At 36.5% G+C, this 12,321-nt stretch overlaps 1 pseudogene; it reads left to right on the top strand.

Annotated features, from left to right (window-relative positions):
* The first annotated feature begins 7,099 nt into the window (after nucleotides 1–7,099).
* LOC112478611 lies at nucleotides 7,100–7,218 on the top strand (annotated as a pseudogene).
* Nucleotides 7,219–12,321: the final 5,103 nt, after the last annotated feature.

The following is a 12,321-nucleotide window of genomic DNA, read 5'->3' on the forward strand; positions in this document are numbered from 1 at the left end:
CAAACAAAAGGCCTCTTAAAACTGGCCTGTCGTTTTCAATTCTTTCTCTTCCAGACACTGGTTGTTAATTTTCCCTACCATAATGCATGTCTGTTCTCCCTCTCCAACATCCTGTTATAACTAACACAGGGAAGCATCTGCACCTTGCTATGTAAGGTCATCTCCTGAAAGGAAGCTGACAGCTTCACACAGCTACAGGCAGTGCAGGTGCAGTAGCATTCAGGTAAGCCATCACTTGTTGCCTTCTGAGGAAAAGCCAAGGAGGCAATCCTATCCTTATTTCTCCATTAACTAGAAATTCACTGACTTCGTCAGACAGAAACTCTGGGGAAAAAAAGCACATTTTATTCCAATTCTCAACATGTATTCTCCTTACACGCATATGCACACACACATACATTCACATGTATGCTCACTCACACACGTACACTACGAAAAATTATAGCATTATATGATAGTCTCCATACACAAAAACACACTCATACACACATAGTGTCTCTTAAAGTTTATTTGGAAATGACTTGTCAAAACCTTTAATCTTTGACTGGTGTCAATTAGCCAATGGGCATAGGGGAATAATTGGTAGAAGACACTACACATAGAAGAACGAGCTTGTAGAAAGACACCATGTGCTGAAAGGACCTTGAAATTTATCAAGACATGGGAAGGTAAGTACATCTGGCACAGAAAAGAAAAAACACACACACACGAAATGAGTTTGCAGCTGTAACTTGGAGTAAAACTGAGAAGAACCTTATGTGCCGAGCCTCAGACCCTGGATATAATCCAAACATATGACATATTAATCAAGCATCTGTACTTTTTTCAAGTGATACAAAAGACAGGAAATCATTTCAAATAAGACAAAACTTATCAGCCACTTTTACACACACACACACACACACACACACACACACACACAATATTATTGGTTAAAATGCATTTACTTATATTTCCTTGCTTAATGGTCCATTAAACACAGAAGCAAATAATAAAATACCTCATTATAAGAATGAGGAGACCAAGATTTAAGGCATCTAAGTGAGTTTCAAGTTCACACAATTCCACTGTATCGATGTCTTCAAACTCAATAGCTTGGATGCTGCTACATCCAGCTGGAGAAAGTCTCTAAGAATTGGCAAAGTGGACAGCTGATCTTTGAAAACGGGTCTCTGTGTAGGTGCACCAAAAGATTTCATAGTTCCCGTAGGAAGACAAGGCATCAGAGCAAAAAAAAGGATAGAAGTGTCAAAGATTAATATTACACTCAGATTCGGAGAAAGACTTTGACAGAAATGTTTGCTAGGGTATTATTTATAATGAGGAAAAAATGGAAATAATGTATGTGTTCCTGAATGAGAAGGCTAAATAAATAACATGCATCATATATTTGAATGTCATGTGGGCATTAAGAACAATTTAATTACATGGAGAAAGGTTGACTAGATTATGTTAAAATTGAAACATCTAAAATTATTCCAAAAAACAAAGATCAATGAATAAAACCTATATACACAGCCCCACTCAGTATACTTTCAAATATAACGATCGTTTATGCATTCATCTAGCCCTGTATCATTTATTGATCTCTGCAGCTAAGCATGCTTTCAGTCTACCTACCATTCATGTACAGAAGACAGAAATACATTAATTAGATATTAGGGTTCTCCCGCTTTTTAACAATTTATTTTTCTCCATATATTTTCCAGTATAGTAGAGAAATTGGTGAGAAAAGTCATGTTCCACTAGTCTCTAAGGTAGATAATTTTCCCTACTCCATAAAATTCATGTAGGTAGTTGCTTATTGGCTTGTTTTCAAAAGGCAAGTGACCTATCAGGGCATGAAAAGCTACCAACACAATAATAAGTCAATAAACATTTGCTACACACCTACTATGTGATGGGCAAGGGAGATGCCCTGACTTTGTGAAGTCAAGTGGTGTCTACAAGATGATAAAACATGGAATAACAATACAAACGTGATGAATGGCATAATGAGGTTATGTAAGATAATTGAAAACTAATGTTAAAAATTCAGAATCTGGTTTAGGAAGAGGTCAAAGACATAGAGGAAGAGCTACTGAAACTCAGATCTTAAAGAGGTATAAGCAATACACTTGCAGGAAGAAAGATCAGGACACATGAGGGCCCCGAAATGAGAGATCACTGACATATTTGAGGAACTAAATGCTATTTAGATCAATTAGCCTATAAAGTGCATGTTTTAGGGAGAAAGATTAAGAAGACGAGGCTTCAGAAAGTAGGCAGTATGGCAATACCTAAACAAACATTCCTAGAAGCTTGGGATCTATCAACCAGGTAGTGAGAAGACATTGAAAGATTTCAGGATTTTAATGGAGGTAGTTGAAGGGTAGGGGTGGTCAGATCATTATTTTACTGGGTTTAGTCTAGCTGCATTGTAGAGTGCTGACTGACCATAAAAAGGATTGGATGAGGGAACTACTAGGAGGTTGTTTCTATAGTCCCATAAAGAGATGATTGTAGGATTGATTATCGTAGCAAAAACAAAAATGAAGGAAAAATTATAATCCATAGACTTTAGATGAAATAATATAGACAGAGCGGTGAGGGCCCAATTATGATTGGATTGTTTTCTTGAGAGAGTTCGGACAAGATATAAGAGGTTAGAGATGAAAGAAAACAGTTTTCATATAAAAAATTTAAATTATCATTTAAAAATATCCTGTCATGAATATTAGTGCTTATCTGACAAAATTTATGGAAGTTCTGGCCCGGAGACCCTCTGAAGCATATCTTGTTTGTGTGTATAACTGTGGGGAGGGACTAACTGGAAAATTTGGGGGGCCAAATAAGAGAGGAGGAAGAACTACAGAAATTTTTGGAGATGTGAGAAGCATCCCTTTGGGTGTTCCCAGAGGTAATAGGTATGTGGAGCAGGCGGTATACTTGGAAGTCTATTTCTGCTTGTGCTGGGGAGAAAAATGTTGTAGGAGATGAAATTGGAAGTTCTTAGAAAAAAATGCAATTGTGGCATAGATGCAATCCATACCCACTTCTCAGTGACATTTGGGTACATCTGTATTTTTCAAGTTTTCTACAATAAGTAGATATCATAAGACCCTTGACATTTACAAGGGATAAATCCCAAGATCTTTGCAAATTTCCAGCTTTGCAAATACAGAAAAGGCTGTATAGTCTCTTGACTTTCTCAAAAATTACATTCCTCTCAAGAGAAATAATTTTCTAGGGCATTTTCTTACATGATCAGCAAGTCCTATTGCTTCTAAATACAAAATATATGTGGAACACATCCTCACCGTTCACACTGCAACCACTCTCATTTAAAATAAATCATCTTTTTCATGAAGAACTACAATAACCACTAAAACTATTATCCCCTTTCTATTTTTGAACTGCACATAGACCAGAATATTTATAAAATGTATATCATATGTCATTCTTCTGTTGAGTATCTCTCAACGTTTTCCTGCTGCTTTTAGAAAGGTAATATCCATGCCTGCACTGCCATGATTTAAAAAATCCTTCATAATTTAGACCTCCTAAATTTAGAACTTCTCTTGTACTACCCTTTTCCATGTTTATTATGCTGCAACCACACTAGCCTTTGAGAGCACAAATTGACAATAACCAGCATATAGACTTATTGAGGAAAAGACTCTTATTCACATGCAGAAATACTGGAAACAATTTCGAGTCATAGATATTCAGGAGTGAACACTGTTTTTAGTCAGCATGAGCTACATTATGCTGCTTTAACAGATAATCAGAAATCTTTTTGGCTTCACGCAATGCGAACCTATTGTTTAGCAAAGCTCAGTGGCAGCTCTCGTCCACCCACTCTTGGGACTTAGTCCTCATAACACAAGGATTCCTTCATAAGAGCTGCAGCAGCAGGATAATGAGTTTGGAAACTACTCAGGGTATTTTCACTGCCTCTGCTTGAAAGTGATGCATTTTATTAGCCAGAGCAGTCACATGGTCTCATTTCACTGTAAAGAGTTTGGGAAGTACAGTTCCTGCAAATCGGGACAGAAAAAGAGAATTGGATACTGATGAGCTTTGGTAAATTCTGCTAGAGTTTGTTCTTCCAGTTCTAATATATTAAGTTTAATCTTCCTGAAAAATGCACAGCCCCTTGACAAGGAAGATCATCTAGATCATATACAACAACAGGCTAAGTCTCTCCATCAGATCTGAATGCAGTTTCTCTTGGACTGGAAACCTATGAACAACACTTAGGATATAATGCTGTGATATGGCTAGGATAATTGCAATAAACATTCTCATTCTGAAAAGAGAAGAATGAGAGAGACATAGCATTCATTGGTCCTTAGAAATTCCAAAATCCCACCAGGCAAAAATGAAATGAATCACTTGTCTTGCTCTTCTGAAAGAGATTCCCTTTATGATAATTTCTCAACCCACTCCCTACCGATAGAAGCATGGGAGCACAAAGATAATTTTGACAATGTATGCTCATGTTTATTGGACACTTGCTATGTTACAGATATTATACTAAGCAATTACATACCTTTAATCCTCACAATGACCTTTTGAAATGGCATTACAAATATTTCTATTTAAATTGCTCAGTGTTCCATACCTTGTCCAGAATGGAACTTGCCTTCAAATCCTGCTCTGTCTGATACCAATCTGTAATGTTTACTTTATTTCTATTGTTTTTATGCTCCTGAGTTAAAGGGATTGTTTCAGGAATTGTAAGAGGTAATCCCTAAAGGTAATCAATACTTTTGACTGATGTAAAGGTTGTTTTTAAGTCTCAAAGAATGACAGGCTTTTTCAGTCTCAACTCCAAATTTATTGAGCAACACAATACTGTATATATTGTCATTCCTTGGTAACCATGTGGCATTGGTTTCAGGACCCACCCCTCCCAACAGATGCTCAAGTTTCTTATATAAAACGACATCGTGTTTGCATATAACCTATCCACTTCCTCCTGTAGACTTTAAATCACTTCTAGGTTACTCATAATACCTAAAGCAATGTAAATGCTGTGTAAATAGTTGTCATACCATATTGTTTAGAAAATAATGACAAGAAAAAAAGTCTGTAGATGTTCAGTACAGATACAACTATCATAGGCCTAACAACACAGTACACGTCAGAAACAATGTAACTTTTTTTTTCTGAATATTTTCCATCCATGGTTGGTTAAATTCATGGATGTAGAATCTGCAGATATTGAGAGTCAACTGTATAAACACCCCCCTCCCCCCACACACAGTTGGGCTCTTCCATATTTGAATTCATTCAGATCTATGTACCAGGACCCATACCAGGAATTGCTTTAAAAATGTTCTTTATAGGTTCTCAGGTCCAGTCTTTTCTCTTATTTATCTATTTCCTCTTACTTTACTTTATCAACTTACTAAGTCTATTTGGAATGGTAGATGAAAAAGTCCTACCATACCTCTAATTTTTAACCTCAAGATATTTTAAATATGGATATTAATTTATTGGGCCTTGACCCTTAATCTGACTTTTATTCTAAGGCACTTAATTTAAGTCTTTTGAGAAACTTTACCAAAAAGTGGGAAGGCCTTCCTTGTTGCATGGCCGAGTTTTTACAGGCTTTCGACTTCAAAATCTTTATTATATTCATTAATTATAGTTTGAGATCAAAAGCAGTTTCACCAATATTGCAAAATCTAGAATATAATTCTACCATTTCACTTAATAGCCAATTTTTTCCTGAGCTCATCACTTTCTTGAAATATCCTATAAAATGTGGCCAGTTTCATTCTAAACACTCTAATAAAATTCTCTTTTCCAACCTTTTTCTTTAGACTCTCAGGTCAAGAGGACAAGTTTATAATTTACATTATCTAACTCAAATTACCCTAGATAAGAATTTTATAATTTTACCACATGTAATAAACATTCTGCCACTTTTTAATGTGAATCACAGTCTTTTCAGGGACCTATAACAGCAATGTCACATATTTTAGGTTTTTGTTATCAGAACATCCCATTTCCATTACGAATTTTCTATATCAGTTAAGGAGTGTCATAGTGGTCTCCAATATCATCCCTGGGTTTAGTGATTCACTGAAAGGACTCATAGACTCAAAAATTGTTATCCTTATGGGCATGGTTTATCACAATGAAAAGATGCAAAGAAAATCAGCAAATGATGCAACACACCGAGTGTGGTGGAAACTAGAAGCAAGCTACCCAGAGTTTCTTTCCCAGTGGAGTCATCTAAGATGCACTTAATTTTTACTGCTAAACTGTGGTAGCATGGGAAGGGAAGTCTGCTTGAGCCTAAGAGTCTGAGGTTCGACCATGTAAACACACAATGCCTTTGTGACTGACTATAGCTACCAAAACTACAACCTGCCAAACAGAAGGCAAGTGTCCAACATACATCGCATGGTTTGCACAGGCTCTCTGGACAAAAACTAGTACAGTTTCCTTCAAAGCTCCAGACATGCAAAATACTTTTCTCAGTTAGAACACTCCAAATACTCAATTCACAGTTGACCACCAAGGGCTAGTCAAGAAAATAGGCTCTTCTGGGAATGTGCAAGTTTTAAGCAACTCAGACTTGATGAATTAACCCTTTCTTGCACATGCGTGTTAGGAGATCCTGTGAAAACAACAAAAAGAAACCGTAACTTCATTGACTTAACAAAACAAAAGTATTTCACCACCACCACTCACCCCATTTATGTAAAGTTTACTGAAAATCTGGAGGACACTCCAAAGAACTTGATCACTCAGTAACCTATGCTGCTTTGGTCCTCTGGTTCTGCCATATGAGCACAAGGCATTGTCTGTCACAGCTGTGGCAGAGGGAGAGGGGACTAGAGGATCCCATGGGGCTCTTCATTACATCAGCAAGTAACATGCTATATTTGTTCACATTTTTTGCTTCTCACAGGGCCCACTTAACTGCAAGGGGCAGGGATTTCAGACTCATATATGCCCAAAGATCCAATTATCCATGAGAACTATTGGTGTCCACTATATTTGCCAATGATTAATATTGCAGATGTAAATCTGTGAATGACAGAGAGGTCATACATATAATTTATAATCAGGAAAGTCATTTAAAACATTTCTAAGAAGAGTCTACGACCATGCCATTCTGAACAAGCCTGATCCTGTCTGATCTCAGAAGCTAAGCAGGGTCGAGTCTGTTTAGTACCTGGATGGGAGACTACCTAGGAAGACCAGGTGCTATAGGCATAAAAAATAAAAACTAAGAGACTGTAAACTAACCAGGTTTTTGCAATCTGTGAGGTTAACCAAGGGTTGCCTCACCTAAAAATAAAAGAAAAAAAAAAATCACTGAGAAGAAAAAAAATAAAAGCCAACCAAGGGAACTAGTGATAACAAAAGGCTTCTTTGGGAATGAGATTGCCATTTGGTTTACTTATGTCACTATCAAACCTTTAAAAAAAGAATAGTGTACTTTCCTCCCAAGTAGAGAGGTACCATCTCATAATAAAAACAAGCACACATTTTAATTACCTTGAAAGCCTTTGGAGAAATCTGAGAGTTTTCTAAGAGGAAAGAGAATTTCTCTACATCCTGATAGAGTAAGCACTCTAAAAAAGTAGGGATGGGACTTCTACCGGTTTTGAACAAGTGTAGCTATTGAATGCTTTCTGTGTGCCTGACCCGTTGTTAAGAAATTCATATATGTTAGATTACTATTTCTTACAAGAATCTTTTGAAATAGGCATTTTAATAATTCCATGTCAGAGATAAGAAGTTTAGGATTAGATAGCTGAATTTCATAGGTTAATTAGATAGATAAATTAGAGAGTCAGGTCTGTCTTGCTCTGAAACACATGCTTATAACTGCTAGGCAAATTGTTGCTCAAAGGAAGATGACCTCAGTCTTGAATGAGGCCGTGTCGCCAGACATGAGCAAATGAAGCAATCGAGAATACCATTCACTCTAAATAATTTTGCTCTTATTCATTCTTCTAGTCATTAAAATTATAAAATGTGTTTGTGATAAAATATTATAAAAATGATGAACACATATCCAGAAATGAGAAAATTTATTTACTACGATTTCTCTTACATTTTTTGCTAACTTATTATTGAGCGTATCACAATATGTAGAGAGCTGTGCTTCAAATTAGGGCAGGGGTCCTAATGACACAGGAGACATATGGGGCAGGGGGTGCAGGATGTCAGGGGCTTACGGGGCAGCATATACAGTTCGAGGTTATAGAAACTCAGGGGGTATAGTGGGGCCAGGGCAAAATAGGGCAGGCAAAGAAGAAATAGACAAGATTATTGTCCTAAAAGACCTTACTGCTTGATCAGATAAATAGAATAGATACATCAAAGTGATAGCCAGCATCTCGAGCCTACGCATTTTCTTCGAAAATTCCAATTGATGGTCATAACAGGGTGTCACTCAAGGAAGAAGGTTATTGTAGTTGGCTTCACAGAAGATTTGCAAAATGAGCCGATAAAAAAAGGAAATGATCAAAACAGAAAAAGGTCATTATGGTGAAGTGAGTAGAACATGGAATTCAGAATCAGATGTGAAACGAAGTTCTCCTTTTAGTAATCACATGACTTTGGCTAAGTTGTTTAATTGTTTTTAGTCTCAGTTATTATGTGAACAGTGGGGATAATAAAACTATGTCTTAGGTCTGGTGGATGACTCAGTGAAATAATGAATATAACATACTTAACACTTTTTTTGGAACAATATAAGCCTTAACATGCACCTGTTCTTCTTCATCCTTGCTTCAAGGCTGGGGTCATCACTGCTCTTCTGCCAATCAATTTCTTAATTAGAGAAACATTTATTGAATTCTTACTGTATAGTAGTCACTCTTTCAGTTGCTTAGGATTGAGTGATGAATAAACTAGATTTCTGCTTTCTAGATTCTTTTAATGCTCTTTGTGGGAGCTCGTGAAAAAAAAGGTAACCAAACAATTATACATGTTTATTTCCAATGCTGATAATTTTTATGAAGTAATTAAAAGTGTGATGTGATAGTGAAGGGGAGGGGGTGAGTAGAGTAAACCTCTCTGATAACGTGATATCTGAAGGAGCAGAAATGGAGACAACTTTTTCCAGTGGGAATAACATGATAAAAGACACAAGTTGGATGGATGAGTTCAAGTTTTGGTGGAACTGAAGAGTAGCCGGAGCTTAGCAAACACCAGAGAGAATGACAGGAGAGAAGCAAGCAAGAAGGCATGGTCCAAATGGCACAGGTCTTTTTAAACCTCAGTACAGGTTCATTCTCAGAGGTAGCTGTGATTATGACACAGGCACCCTGCCAAGGAGCAGAAGAGGAGGTGCTATGAGTAGAGTTTTGTGGGCAGAAGGTGAGGACTCTGGGTGCCATGACTGGAAATTTAAAGTCTCATTGTGTCACTTCAAAAACTAGAGCCAGCTCTTCCCAAGCAGCCCAGATCTCTTTTTCTTGCTTGACCAAATGTGATCATCAGCTGACTCACATTTTTCTCAACTACTTCTTTCAGCCCATTGGTCTATGTAGCCCAGTCTAACCATGATGAATTTTCAGTCCAATGAATAAACTCCCTTTCACTGCCTTTCTGACTGTCCCTTGTGCAGTTTCCTGTGTGTTTCTTCCATTTGGTTCCTAGTCATGCCTCTGTTACTGCTTTCATTATTTAAAAAAGGGAGAAGATATATTTCTCCTGAAGTTATCCAATCTTGTTTTTACTCTTTTGGGCTCCAAAGTATGCTGTCGGTGCTGGCAGATGAATGAGGCAGAAAAGCCACTGATTCGATTTCCCTTTGAATTTTCAGATCTTTTATTGCTTGCCTGGTTTTGTTTTCTGTTCTAACAGTGCATCTAAATATGTGCCTTTTCCTTCTCTCTCTTGAGGCAATCCTTTTTATTGCTTTTACCTGTAACATTTGCCTTTGATGGTTTTTGGATATGTGTTTAAGGTCAAAGGTGTTCTGTCCTATGCTTAGCTATCACGTCTGTGCTTTAACCTCACTATTTCCTGTGGTTCTGTGATTTTTTGTGGGGGCATATTTTTTGGCTGTTTTTTTTTTTTTCCCCTGAGAGATTCTTTAAGTTAGAGTCTCACACAGTGTTTTTTAAATAAACTTTTTGGCATCCGTAACTTTTAGTGTGTCAGATGTTGTTCTATTGTTGGTAATTTGAGAGAGAAACACCACCTCACAGAAGCTCCATATTCCTGCACAGATTTTGTTGTTTTACTCCCGTTTTACTCCCCAACAAGGGATTAGTTAGTATATAATTGCTAACTCAGGTATCTACTCAAGCCCAAAACAACTACTCATCCATCTCTGTTGATGTACAGTAAATCTAAGAAGATTACTCAAATAGGTAGCTTCAGAAAAATTTTTAAAATATATATATTAAATTTATTAGGGTGACATTCATTAATAAAATTATATAGGTTTTAAGTGTGCAATTCTATAATACATCATCTGTATATTGCATTGTGTGCTCGCCACCTAAAGTCAAATCCCCTTCTGTCACCACATGTTTGACCCCCTGTACCTTTTTCCACCTCCTCCTTACCTCCTTTCCTTCTGGTAACCATTAAATTGTTGTCTGTGCCTACAAGTTTTTGTCTTGTTTGTTCATTTGTTACTTTCTGTTTTATATCCCACATAAGAGTGAAATCACATAGTTCTTGACTTTTTACATCTGCCTTATTTTGCATAGCATGATATTTTCAAGATCCATCCTTGTTGTTGCAAATGGCAGTATTTCATCTTTTCTTAAGGCTGAGTAATATTCCATTGTATATATGAATCACAGCTTTATCCAATCATCTGTTTAAGGTTACTTTGCTTGTTTCTATGTCTTGGCCACCATAAATAATGCTGCAATGAACACAGGGGTACATACATCTTTACGAAAAAATGTTTTCAATTTTGGGGGTAAGTACCCAGAAGAGGGATTGCTGGGTCATATAGTCCCACTATTCTTAATTTTTTGAGGAAACTCCATGCTGTTTTCCATAGTATCTTTACCAATTTACATTCCCATCAGCAGTGTATAAGGGCTCCTTTTTCTCCACATCCTCTCCAACATGTTATTACTTGTCTTGTTGATAACAGCCATTCTAACAGGTGTGAGGTTGTATCTCATTGTGGTTTTGATTTGCATTTCATTAATAACTGGTGTAGCTGAGTGTCTTTTCATATATCTGTTGGCCATTTGTATGGTCTTCTTGCGAGAAGTGTCTGTCTAGGTCCTCCGTCCATTTTTTAATTGGATTGTTTTTTGTTGCTGTTGTTGAGTTTTATGAGTTTTTTAAAATATATTTTGGATATTAATTCCTTTGACCTCAAAGGCAAGAGAAATTAAAGCAAAAACAAATGAGTAGGACTATATCAAACTAAAAAACTTCTGCGCAGTCTTCAGGAAATTTAAAATAACTTCCTAACTATTATTGCTCCATAACTTCCCAGAAAGCACAACACCACAGGGACTTGAAATACTGTTGTATGTCTATGGTGGGGGCAGGATGCTCACAAATTCCATGATTTTGAAAGAACGTCAATATTTACAATGTCCATACATTGTATGTCAGCCTTATTATTTTCTTCTTTTCTTTATTATTTTTTAAGACACCTAGCTTTCCTTATTAGCTGAATGAGTTTACCCTCAGTTCTATATACCGTATTTTGTAATAATACTTAGAATTCACGACTGACTAAATTATTTGCAGTTTTCATGCTTTAATATACTTGTCAATGGCATAAAGTTGACTTCTAAGGACACACACCATTGCTTTTTAATGTAAATTTTCTTTGAATTTGACCCCAGATTTCAAATAAACATATAAAGTTTGTCACGAAATATAATTATTTCTCTAGGCGTTTCCAAAATGTGCTGGTTGAAGAGTGGTATTAATACAATTATAAGTAGACATTAATATGTATTGGCTTTATATTCCATTTTGTTTGAATATATATGTTTTGATCATTATAAAAACAATATAAACACAGTATGAAATTATTAGAAATTATAGAAAGGGCAGCATCCTATATTAATCTATTCATATTATCTTAATGTAACACTGCTATCATACAGGTTCCGTTTTTTGAGAAGTCTTTGATGCTTCTACACACCTAGAATTTGCTGGATCCCGGGAATATGAAAAAGTGGAACCAACTCTGAGCTCACAAGAGTTCCCAGAGGAGATGTCAGTCTCCTAGGAAGCCTATGAGAGATCATTTAAAATAAAGTGTCAGACTCGAGGATATAACAATTAGGTGTTCACGGAAACGGGGCAGAGAATAATTCTCAGGAAAGGTAATTCCTGGGTTTTATCTTAAAGAATAAATTGAGCTAA

The sequence above is a fragment of the Pteropus alecto genome, unplaced genomic scaffold (genome assembly GCF_000325575.1).
Source record: "Pteropus alecto unplaced genomic scaffold, ASM32557v1 scaffold61, whole genome shotgun sequence".
NCBI lineage: Eukaryota > Metazoa > Chordata > Mammalia > Chiroptera > Pteropodidae > Pteropus > Pteropus alecto.